General features: G+C 42.3%; 1 pseudogene; it reads right to left on the reverse strand.

Annotated features, from left to right (window-relative positions):
- Positions 1-1,367: 1,367 nt before the first annotated feature.
- Positions 1,368-13,271, reverse strand: part of LOC140486122 (NACHT, LRR and PYD domains-containing protein 3-like) — a 57,639-nt pseudogene continuing 45,735 nt past the window's right edge.

Below are 13,271 nucleotides of genomic sequence, written 5' to 3' on the forward strand. Positions count from 1 at the left end.
GTACAATGTTAACATGACTTGCCAGCTCTTATACTCAATACCCTGTCCAATAAGGCAAGCATACTATATGCCTTCTTGACCATTCTATCCACCTGTGCAGCAACCTTCAGTGCACAATAGACCTGCATTCCCGGATCTCTCTGCTCATCAACTTTTCCCAAGGCTCTTTTGTTCACTGTATAATTTGCTCTAGAGCTAGACTTCCCAAAATGCATCACCTCACATTTGTCTGAGGTGCCACTTTTCTGCCCAACTCTCCAGTCTATCTATATTCTCCTGTATTCTTTGACAGTCCCTTATGCTTTCTGCTACTCCACCAATCTTCATGTCATCTGCAAACTTGCTGATAATACCAATCGTGCCCTCTTCTAGATCACGTATGTATAATCACAAACAACACTGACCCCTGTGGAACACCACTGGTCACTTTTCTCCATTTCAAGAAACTCCCTTCAACTACTACTCTCTGTCTCCTGTTGCTCAACCAGTTCTTTATCCACCTTTTTGAACACCCTGCACACCATGTGACTTCACTTTCTCCATTAGTCTACCATGGGGAACCTTATCAAACACCTTACTAAAGTCCATGTACATGACATCAACAGCCCTTCCTTCATCTATCAACTTCCTCACTTACTCTAAGAACTCTATTAAATTGGAAAGGCACGATCTCCCCCGTACAAAACCATGTTGCCTATCACTGATAAGCCCATTCTTTTCTAAATATAAATAGATCCTATCCCTCAGTACCCTCTCCAGCAACTTCCCAACCACCAACGTCAGGCTCACTGGTCTGTAGTTACCCAGAATATCCGTACTACCCTTCTTGTACAGGGGGACAACATGAGCAACCTTCAAGTTCTCTGGCACCTCACCTGTGCTTAAGTATGCTACAAAGATATCTGTCAGGGCCCCAGTTATTTCCTTTCTCGCCTCCCTCAGCAACCTGGGATAGATCCCAGCCGGTCCTAGGGATTTGTCCACCTTATTAACCTCTAGCCTACCCAACACATCTTCCCTCCTTATGTCAATGTGATCCAAACTAATCAAACTTCTATCTCTATTCTCAACATTGATCATGTTCCTCTCCTCAGTGAACATTTGATTCCACGTTTAAGACTGGTCTTACTCTCCTGATATTCCTCCAGGGCCCGTTCTGTTCTGAGCTGCCTAGATCTTATGTACACTTCCCTTTTCCTCTTGGCTAGTCGTACAATTTCTTCCGCCAGCCACGGTTCATGAATCTTGCCTTTCCTGTCCTCTGCCTTCGAGGGGACATGCCTATCCTGCACTATCTTTGAAAGATCCCCACATATCAAATATAAACTTCCCTTCAAATAGCTGTGTCCAATCCACATTTCCCAGCTCCTGCCGAATTTTGATATTCTTGGCCTTGGCCCAGTTTCGTACTCTTCCCTTAGGACCACTCTCATCTTTGTCTATGAATATTGCAAAACTTGCAGAATTGTGGCCAACACAACATTGAGGGTCGAAGGGCCTGCACTGTGCTGTACTATTCAATGTTCTATGACACAAACAGTCTGCATACGGTCAGAAAAAAAATTCTGCTGCTGTCATTAAATCTTCAACCATGAGCAATATTTCTCAAATAATAAACTCATCACATTTCCACTCTGAAGCCACCTCTGGATTCCTGCAGTAAGTGCAGCTGTTCCCTTCCACTGGCAGTAAATGAATTCTCTCCAATCCTAGTTGCACAGAAAATGAACAGAATGCATAAAATGTAAATACTAGGGAGTTAACATTTCAATGACAAACAGAAACAAAAAACACACACGCAATGCCAGCATTTCATTCATATTTGTTGTGATTAGCTAGGGTTGTATTTCACATATCACTGAAATCACAACTCAAGAACAGATGCAAGGCTGAGGCAACGTCCACAATAAACAGTTATTGGACAACAGTCAGTATGACAAAAGGGGTTATGGTCAGTCATGGCCTTAAACTGATCACATAGAAAGCGATGAGGAACCTGGGGAGAAAGTCCAGCTTGAGGAAGCAAGTTTAGTCTTGACAATAACACTTAAATATGCCTAAACAAAGAAGGGGATTGAAGATGAAATTATGCACTTGCAACATTCCAAAAATGTCAAGGCAGGAAAGGGCTGCAATGTCTGTAATAAATATTGATGATGTCGTGAGACATATGTAATAGATACAGAAACAGGAAGAGGATGTTTATTTCTGTAAGTTATACCATGAGGCAAAAGTGAGGACTCCAGATGCCGGAGATCAGAGTCAAAATTAGAGTGGTGCTGGAAAAGCACAGCATCTGAGGAGCAGTATTCTCCTGCTCTTCGGGTGCTGCCTGACCTGCTGTGCTTTTCCAACACCACTCTAATCTTGACTCCGTTATACCATGAACTGAGCTCATGAGACAGTATAGTATTGTTGGTTAACGAAACATGGATTATGAAAACATATAAGAATCTAGGATTTGGCAAATTGGGAATTGGGAATTTGCTCAAAAGAAGATGGAGGGAAAATTGCATGGAACTGGACCTGCTGAGCTTTTCCAGCACCACACTCTCGACATATGCTGGCTCTTGGTTTAAATCACCACCAGTTGTCTCTCTCTAATGGGAGAGCAGCCCTATCATCTGGAAATGACAATGCTGACAACTTGATGTTCATCACTTCTCTCTCGTCATTTTTACTCGTTAACTTTGCAAGATAATTCTTCCATTTTGTCAGGCAGCATTTCTGTATTTTTTAATACAAAATTGTGCTAACTGCTCAATCATTTTATGATACTTAAATCATTTTGTCAACATGGATGTTAATGATGATTTGGTCTAAAGTCTCCCAATCCTTACAAAGTTCTCAAGGAGATGAAACTTTCTGGAAAATCAAACAACTTATGCACCATCTTTGCATCTATAACGTTTTAGGCCACTGGGGATTTGTCTGGTCCAGGGATTGGTTTATGCTGAGACCCATTAAAGTTTCCAGTCTGTATCTTCACTAAGCTCATATCTTCATGGTTTCCTGAATGCAAATGTGTGTTCTACTCCTTTTTGTTGACTCCACTTGGATGATCTTTTCAGTGGGTATCTGAGCCTTTAAGAAAACTATATGTGTTGAAGATGACGTGTTGGGCCTTCAGACATTCAGCATTCTTTGTGGTTCAGGATATGTCTGAGCATCGACTTATGATCTACATTAAATTTATCTCCAGAACTGATTCATTGGTGGTCATCAAACAGAAAATGAGCAGTGTGGAAAGAACAGATATTGTAAAGACATAGGAAATACTTAATTTGACAAATCTCATGGCCGTGAATATAAGAGAGTTGCCAGTAAGTACAGTTGGATATTCAGCAGAAACGTATCTTCCCAAATAATGCACAGAATGGGGACACGGTGGCTCAGTGGATAGCACTGCGGTCGGGCAGAGCCAGGGATCATCCACCTTCTCCCCATGTCTGCAAGGTTTCTGCTGGGTGCTCCGGTTTCCTTCCACAGTCCAATGAGGTGCAGGTTAGGTGGATTGGCCATGCTAAATCACCCATGGTGTCCAGGGATGTGGAGATTAGATGTGTTAGCCATTGGAAAGGGGGATTGGTCTGGGTGGGATGCTCTTCAGAGGGTTGGTGTAGAGTTGTTGGGCTGAATGACCTATTTTGACATGGTGGGTATTCTATAAACAATTAGAAAGAATGGAGAATCTTCTCCCAGCAGAAAATAATTGTGATGGAAACCTGAGCGGTCATTGTGAGGAGTTTATAAGGGAGGACTCCCCTGATAGTGTTAGATGAAGATGGAGGTTCATATGGAACTTAAATGTTGGATATAACTGGTTGGATCAAATAACCTGCTCCTTTTGTAAGTCATGGAAATACATTGAAAAGAAAAAGCAGCACTCACCAGATACACTGCAGACTCTTACAGTTCAGTGTGAGGTGGCTGACAGCAGGAATGGATTGGTCAGTTAAAGAGTTTGACCACAGCGACAAAACTGTCAGTGACTGGCTTGTACTGAGAGCAGAACTGAGCGCCTCAATAGACGAATCTGTGAGTGCATTATTATCTAATCTGAAGAGAGACATCAAGAAACAGAAAGTAATGGCAATAATCTGTACATGGATCAATGTTTATTCTCAGTTCTCTAGCTAATAATAATGCCAGGGAACAGCTTGACAAGTAGTAATTGAAAATAGGAATAAAATTAGACTAAGACTGTTAATTACCTCAACTCCTGTATTTTACAGTCTGGCTTTCTCAAACTCTCAGACAGCAATATTACTCCTGAGTCTCCAAGTTTATTATTGTTCAGGTTCAGCACTGTGAGGGACCTGTTTGTGTTCAGAGCAGAGGTGAGATCTTCGACACAACAATCTGTGAGCTCGTTGTCATTCAGACTAGGCTCAGCAAGAAAGGAAAAAGAAAACAGACAGCAATGAATAAAAAGATGGTTATTCATGCAAACAATACTCCTCTTCAAAATACAGAAATCAGAGCCTGTCAGCCCATTTTGTTTACAGTTTACTCACTCTGATACTCACGACAGTTTCTGTATTTCACAGTCCAAGTTCTTCAGTGCCACAGATAAGTGTTTCACTCCAGAGGATCCCAGTTTATTATAACCCAGGTACAGGTCCTTCAGTGATCGGTTTGTGCTGAGAACAGAGCTGAGATTCTCAATAGAAGAAGCCGTGAGGTCATTGTCAGCTAACCTGAGAACATAGTGACAGTGACAGTTAGTGTGGTTAATCAGGATTTATGTAGCAGACAAGCAATGATGAGCATCATTATAATTACAAGTACAAGTTGAACTATCGCTGATAATAATAATGATTTACAATGGTGGAGATCAGTTATTATTCTGTTGATTATGCACAGTCTTATACTCACCCGAGTGCCTCAATTTGACACTTTGGGTGCTTCAGGACCAAGCACAGTAAATGCATTCCTGATTCACCAAGGTCATTTCCCTCCAACCTTCAAATAAACACAAAGGGGATAGAAATGTGCTGAAACATATCTCAGGCATACTGGGTGTTTTCAATTCTCTCTAACAATTGTTATAAAAACTATAAAATAATAAAAGATTGATAAACCAGTTTTGCTGTCTTTGCCAAAGAAACTGGGCTACTTCTAGTTTGAGGAGTACACGATATAGTTTGAACCACTGACAGTCTGCAAGTTAGGAGCACCACCAGGTGGGAGTCTGATGCGAGTGGACTTGCTCCCCCTCTCAGCCAATAAAATCACAGCTTCATGCATGTGTATTTTGTACATCATGTCAATCTGAAAAATACTTTCAAATGCTGCATAATTTGAAACAAAGTAAGTGGATGCCACACAATCTGTTTGATATTTACATAATAAGGATAATGTATGATTTGTATTTAATCCGAAAGCACTGAAACACTGTGCACAGAGTGGAGGCGATTTCACTTTGAATTAAACTCGCTGATTTCAGTCTGGTTAATCAATTATTTTGATTAATTTTTAAAAAAATTCTGCATTGGCCACATGACAGGGTCCTTCTCATTTATATTCTCTTTGTATTGACTAGGGCGTTTCTCGGATAGCTGACAGTGCAGCCAGACCACATTACTGCGTGTGCTGATTTGGGAATACTTTACAAATGCAGCTAGGCAAAATGGAACTTTTTTTCATGAACGAAGAAAGATTTCCCACAGGCAGGAAAAATCAAGTCTCACTCAATGTTGCATGTAGCTAATCAAACTGAATATTAGCCATGAAGCTACACTTTTTAGCTTCATTAACCATTTATGTCTGGTCAATATGGCATTTTTTTTTCTAATTTTAGGTCCTCGTCCACAATATATCTCATATAGTTTTCTTTTTTCTCCCTTTTGACAATTTCTATTATCTAAATCTTTTTGCACAATCAATTGTACTTTGTTCATTGTACACTTGCTCTGGCAAAACCTCTGATCTTATTTGCTAACTTGGTATGATGCCTTTAATGAAATAAAAACAGATTTAACAACTTGACTCCTGGAAGTAATGAGTTACCTCAACACTTGGCATTTGTGCAGTGAAGGTTCCAGCCTTTGAAGTCCTTCAGACTGAATAAAACAGTTCCGCAGATCAAGATGTTTTATTGTATGACAAAGTCCAATGGCATGAGACAATACAGCGCAGTCAATTGGGCTCAGTGGCAAGGCTTTCTGTGAGTCTGAATCCCCAAATTGAAGTCTTTCCACAGACCCCAATGTAGTCTGTGCCAGGACTTTATTCTGGGACTCAAACAAATAGTGCAAAGTATTCAGAAGGTTCCTTTTCCCACTTTTGCTTCCAGTGTTACCGACCTGGCTTTCAACCTTCTCCTGCACCCAGTCAATCACTCGGCAGGTAGTTTGATGAAGAAATGGGCCCACCAGCTCCTCCAAGGGCCAAGCTACCTGTGGGGAGGACAAGCCAGCAATAAAACGGAGAAATATCTCAAATCTGCCATCCTCCTTGCTGTGAACGTCATTGAGCAGTTTCTGGATGTCCTCAAGATCGGGAGTCAGGAACTGTGCGAGTGCAGCGACAAACTCTTGTATGGTGAGATGGAGGAAGGTGTAGACTACACTCTGGGCAGAATCATTCCTCTCAAAAAATTCCAACATGAATCCAGAGAGGAACTGCGAAGGCTGAAGATTATATTTGATCAGATCCTCATTTCTGAAGACAATCTGTTTCTCAAAGACACCTCTCAATGCCATCTCACCAATCTTCAGCAACACATCGCGGGGGTTTTCAATCTCTCGGCCGTGGTTTTTCAGTATGTTGTAAATATAGTAGGAGTATAGTTGGGTGATGGTCTTGGGGACTTGCTGCTGTTTCTTGCTTCCTTGTGTATAGAAGGGACCCAGTGAGAGACAGAGAATCTAGCAGTACGAAGGGTTGTAGCACATGGTGTAGAGGATCTCGTTCTCTTCCACGTATTTGAAAACAGCTGCTGCCACCGTCTGATCTTCAAAGCATTTTTGGAAATACTCTTTCCGTTCTTCCCCAACAAATCCAAGTATCTCAGCCCACACACTGATGTCAGCTTTTTCCAATAATTGCAGTTCACTTGGACGGGTGGTCAATAACACTGAACACCCTGGAAGCAGCATCTTCTGTATTAAACTGCTGACAATGTCAGACACTTTGCAGGGAACCTCTGGGTCCATGCATATTGACTGGGGTGCGGCATCTGACTGGCTGTCAGGAAATTCAATGCTATCCTTGAATTCATCTAAACCGTCGAATATAAACAGCAAACTGGCCGGATGTTTCCACAGATCTTCCAGAAATTTCTCCAAATAAGGATAGAACAGCAGAATCATTTCTTTTAAAGTTGCTTTCCAGTTAATAGCATTCAACTCGCGGAATTTAAAACTAAAGACAAATTGAAAATGCAGGCAAATGTTCCCGCTGGCCCAGTCGTAAACTATCTTTTGTAACAGTGTTGTCTTCCCAATTCCTGGGACTCCACTGACGACGACGGAACAACCTGAATGAATTTGTACAATCTGTCCCTTTCCAGTGTGGCGCTGATAGACTTCTTGTGCAAAGCCACTTCGGAACAACTGATCAATGCGGATTTTTTCCAGTTCCCTCCGAAGGTGCATCTCTCTCCATTCTTCATGATCCCTGCCACGTGCAATAAGTTCATGCTCCACCAGTTTCCGATGACGAACAGGAGAAATTATTGTCAGTTCAGTGTACCGTGCGTTCAACTGAGAAATCCTAACCTTCTCCTTGATTAGAATAGTGTTCAAATCAAGTGTTTCATTTCTCTGTCTCAGCATCTCCTTGTGTTGTTCCTGAGCATCTGCAACAAGGACGGGCATTTATGGTACCATTTGGACAAATGATAAATGACATCATAATTTTGCCAACATTTCAAATATGATTCACTGCAGAAAGTGAATATGATGTTGCTAATTTTGTTTTGTTGACCTGCCATCTTATTGGGTGAACATCCAAATTTAAATCAGGATTGTGGGTAATCGAAGGAGAGGAGGACAGAAAAAAACTGTGTCAGTAAGAGAGGCTCCTTTTTTTGAGGCATTTTCAATGTTGGAGCTGATTTCTTCGAATTCTACGAGCGGTAATTACTGCTTTACAAGCTATTGCACTGCTTTGGGGAAAAAAAAGAGATCAAAACAACGGCACTTTAAAAAGGAGGAAGAGAGATGAAGGCAGAGACCACATGGGGAGTGAATAAAACGAGAAAGAATCCTACTCTGTTGTCTGACCCAGCAGTGAATCTGCACAGCTACTGCCTCTGCTGTTTGAACTCATTGGACATTGGAGCATGCCTAAGAAATAAACTAATAAACAGTGAAATTCGTGGCTAAATCTGTGTGGGGAGGTAACAGCAAGGGAGCTGCTAGGTGCAAATGTGTCATAAAGTCAAAAGGAAAAACTTTTTTGAATTTAGGGTGCAGCAACAGCTGTTAGTGGGCAGAGCAGCTGGGAAATGAGCTGTCCCAAAATAGATATAGGTAAGGATTAGCTGTTAAATGGATACCTGAGTTTTGGTTGCTGTTTTGACAACAATTCAAATTTAACCAATTAATTGAAATTGTGCTCAGGATACCAAAACCCAATTGTGTTTGAGTTTACAGTATTGACAACATCAGACCAATGAGAGGGGACAATGTTAGGGTTTAAAAAATGAGGGTATTTTGAAAACTGGTCAGAACAACTGCCACCTGAAGAAATAAACACCTTGTTTTCAAAGAAATCTCTGAAGGCACTATTTATCAAAGGTACCTTTTCCTGTAAAGCTCACACCTTCAATACCTTATCTGGGCCAACATGACACCAATTGTTAAAGTTCACTTGAGAATATAACTTTTAAAAAAGTTTTGGGATTTACATATGAAACAACTGAAACCAACATGGTCATTCCAACAGATGAGAGATTTAACAAACAAGATCTTTTGCAATATATAATTTCAGGTACATCACACTGTAAATGTTTTGCTATAAATTCTGTGCCTTAATATCTTATACTCCACAATCATCTGATAAAAGAGTGGTGCTCCAAATACCTCTGCTTCCAATTAAACCTGTTGGACTATAACCTAGGGTTGTGTGATTTTTAACTTTTCCTGTAAAAGCAGTAAAAAGTAAGAGGATGACCCAGGGAGGAGACAACAGAATTAGAAGGATGGAAAGAAGCGATAGATTAAGAATATCGGAAGCAGGACAGCATAGAGTGACTGCACGGACTTTAGAAATTAGATTAGATTCCCTACAGTATGGAAACAGGCCCTTTGGCCCAACATGTCCACACCAACCCTTAGAAGAGTAATCCACACAGATCCATTCCCCTACCCTATACTTACCCTGGACTAACGCACCTATCACTCTGGGCAATTTAGCATAGCCATCTCACCTGACCTGCATATCTTTGGATTGTGATAGGAAACTGGAGCACCCAGAGGAAACCCACGCAGACATGGGGAGAATGTGCAAACTCCACACAGTCACCTTTGGCGGGAATCAAACCCGGGTTCCTGGTGCTGTGAGGCAACAGTGCTAACCACTGAGCCACTGTTCTGTCACTTAACTAATGTTGAGTTAATGTTAGATATTTATGTTATTGGAGCAGCATTTTAATAGTGTTGATGGTCAGACAGTAATTAGTTAAAAAAGGGGCGTGGATTTGTTAATAGTTTTTGGTTAGTGCTCATTGTTGGAATTAGGAAAATAAGTTGCTATTTTTTTCTTTAAACAGTGGAAATCAGGGGTTCTCTTTTACTCACTCTTTGAGCATACCACATTTAGAGAAGATATGGGGTTAGAACTAGAATTCCTAGTGTGGAAACAGACCCTTCAGCCCAATAGGTCCACACTGACCCTCCAAAGAATAACCCACACAGTCCCATTCCACGACCCTAAGGATCTGCATTCCTCTGCTCCCTTCCCATTCATCAATTTGTCTGGATCCTTCTTACTCCAGGCACCCACCACCTTCTGTGTGAAGAATCTTCCATGTATCTCTCCCCAAAACATTTCCCCTCTCAATTTGAACTCGTGACCCCTAGTAATTGAGTCCTCCATTCTGGGAAAAATGTTTCTTGCTATCCACCCTGTCTACACCTCTCATGATTTTATAGACCTCAATCAGGTCCCCCTCAACCTCCTTCTTTCCAATGAAAATGATCCTAACCTTCTTAACCTCTTCTCATAGCTAGCACCCTTCATACCAGTCAACATCCTGATGAACTTCCTCTGCACAATCTCCAAAGCATCCACATCCTTTTTGGTAATGTGGTGACCAGAACTGTACACAGCATTCCAAATGTGGCCGAACCAAAGTCTTATTCCTCAGTTCCCGTTGTAACATTGGATATGTCTGGTCTGGCCCTGGGGTCTTAACTATCTTGATGCTTCCCAGAATTTCCAGCACATCCACATCATTAATATCAATCTGTTCAAGCTTATTGACCTGGTCCATGGTGTTCCCACTATCAACAAGGTCCCTTTCTCCGGTGAATACTGAAGCAAAAACCTCATTTAGGGCCTCCCCTACCTTTTCAGACTCCAGGCACAAGTTCCCTCCACTATCCCCGATCAGCCCTACCCGCTCTCTGATCATTCTGTTGTGAATCACGTAAGTGTAGAATGCCTTTGAGTTTTCCCTAATCCTTCCCACCAAGGCTTTTTTGCTCCGCCCATCCTGGCTCTCCTCAGACCATTTTTGCATTCTTTCCTAGCTACCCTGTAATCCTCTAAAACTGTACCAAATCCTTGCTTCCTCAACCTTAAGTAAGCTTCCTTCTTCCTGTTGGCGAGAAGCTCCTCTACTCTTGTCATCCAAGGATCCTTCACCTTACCATTCCTTGTCTGTCTCAGTGGGACAAAGTTATCCAACACTCGCAACAAGTGCTCCTTAAACAGCCTCCACATTTCTGTTGTACACTCCCAATTTATACTGCACAGCTCCTGTCTAATAGCAGCATAATTTCCTCTCCCCTAATTAAATACTTTCTCATACTGTCTGCTCCTGTCCCTCTCCATGGCTATGGTATTGGTGAGGCCATTTTGGTCACTGTCACCGAAATGCTCTCCCACCGAGAGATCTGACACCTGGCCTGGCTCGGTGACTAGCACCAAATACAATATGGCCTACCCCATAGTCGGCCTATCCACATATTGAGTCAGGAATCCCTTCTGGACACACCACAAAATCGGCTCCATCCGGACCATCTGTGCTAAGACGGTTACAATCAATATTGGGGAATTTGAAGTCACCCATAACAACAACTCTGTTACATCTGCACCTTTCCAAGATCTGCTATCCAGTCTGTTCTTCCATCTGTCTGCTGCTATTGGTGGGGGTGGGAGCAGGGGTCCACTGAAAACACCCAATTAACTGACTGCTCCTTTCCAGTTACTGACCTGCACCCATACTGACTCAGTAGACAAATCCTCCTCAATGACAATCTCATTTTCTGCAGGAGTGATGTACTCTCGAACTAACAATACTACTCCCCCTCCTCTTTTACCCCCCTCCATGTTCTTTGTAAAACGTCTAAACCCTGGAACATCCAGCGACCATTCCTACCCATGTGAAATCTATGTCTTGGTTATGGCCACAAGATCGGAGTTCCAAGTCCTGATCCATGCTCTAAGTTTATCACTCCTATTCTTGAGACTCCTTGCATCGAAACAGACACTTTTAAACACCCCTTTTTCCTATCAACTGTGTATCCTTCCTCTGCACTCTATTTCTGCCTGTTCAACAACTACTCTCTCCTCTGGTCTGTAGCTCTGATTCCCATTCCCCTGCTAAACTAGTTGAAACCTTCCCAAAGTGGTCTAGCAAATCTCCCACCCAGGACATTGGTGCCCCTCCAGTTTAAGTTAACTATGTATAGGTCCCACCTTCCCAGAAGGTATCCCAATGGTCCAAGTGAAGCCCTCCCTCCTGCACCAGTCCTGTAGCCACGTTCTTAGCTGCACTCGCTCCCTGTTCCTCGCCTGACTAATACGTGCGACCAGTAATAATCCTGAGATTACTCCTTTGCGCGTCCTTCTTGTTAGTTTCCAACCTAACTGCCCGAAATCACTTGTTAGATTCTCATCCCTTTTCCTGGCCATTCCATTGGTGCCAATGGGCACCACAACTTCTTGCTGCTCACCCTCCCCCTTCAGAACCTTGTAGACTCGATCAGAGACATCCCGGACCCTGGCACCTGGGAGACAACATACCTTCCGGGAGTCCTGTTCACAATCACAGAATCTCCTGTCTGTTCCTCTAACTATTGAGTCTCTTGCCACTAGCGCTTTTATATTGTCCCACTTCTCTTTTGAGCCACAGAGGCAGGCTCAGTGCCAGAGTGCTGGTCACTATGGCTTTCCACTGTAGGTCATCCACCCCAAAAGTATCTAAACTGGTATACTTATTAATGAGGGGAATGGCCAAAGGGGCCTTTTAGATTAGATTCCAGATTTAAAAAGCAACAAAGAACCACGAAGCAAGAAATAAAGGTAGATAACGTATGAATTCAAAATAGCACAGAATGTAAAAACAGGTAGGAAAGGTTTAGGTTGGAAAAGGGTGGCTAAAGTGGATGTAGATCTCTTGCAAGATGAGAAAGGAGAATTAATATTGGCTGAAACGTCCGAGGTCTTGAATGACTATTTTGTGTCAGTCTTCATGCTGGAAGATGTGTCTAACATGCCAAAGAATGATGTTAAGGAGGTGAGGACCTCAACTCAATTGATATCACTAAAAGGGCAGTGTTGAGCAAACTTGAGACTCTAACGATAGATTAGTTCCCTGGTCTTGATGGAATGCATCCCAGGGTGCTGAAAGAAATGGCAGAAGTTACAGGAGATGTGTTAGTGGTAATTTACCAAAATTCACTGGACTCCAGGCAGGTCACAGCAGACTGGAAGGCAGTGAATGTCACACCACTGTTTATAAAAGGGTGCAGGCAAAAGGCAGGTAATGATAGGCCAGTTCGCTCAACATCTGTAGTTGGGAAAATGCCGAAGGCTATCATTAAAGAAGGAATAGTGAGACATCTGGATGGAAAGGGTTCCATCAGGCAGGCACAGCATGGATTCAGGAAGGGAAGGTCGTGTTTGACAAACTTACTGAAGTTCTTTGAGGATGTAACAAGCACGGTGGGTGGAGAGAAAGTAGGTGGATGTTGTATACTGAGATTTCCAGAAGGCTTTCGATAAGGTGCCACATAAAAGATTCATCCATAAGACAAGAATGTGTGGAGGTACAGGGAATGTACTAGCATGGACTGGTTCACTAAGAGTCAGGA

This window comes from Chiloscyllium punctatum, chromosome 15 (assembly GCF_047496795.1).
Source record: "Chiloscyllium punctatum isolate Juve2018m chromosome 15, sChiPun1.3, whole genome shotgun sequence".
Lineage (NCBI taxonomy): Eukaryota > Metazoa > Chordata > Chondrichthyes > Orectolobiformes > Hemiscylliidae > Chiloscyllium > Chiloscyllium punctatum.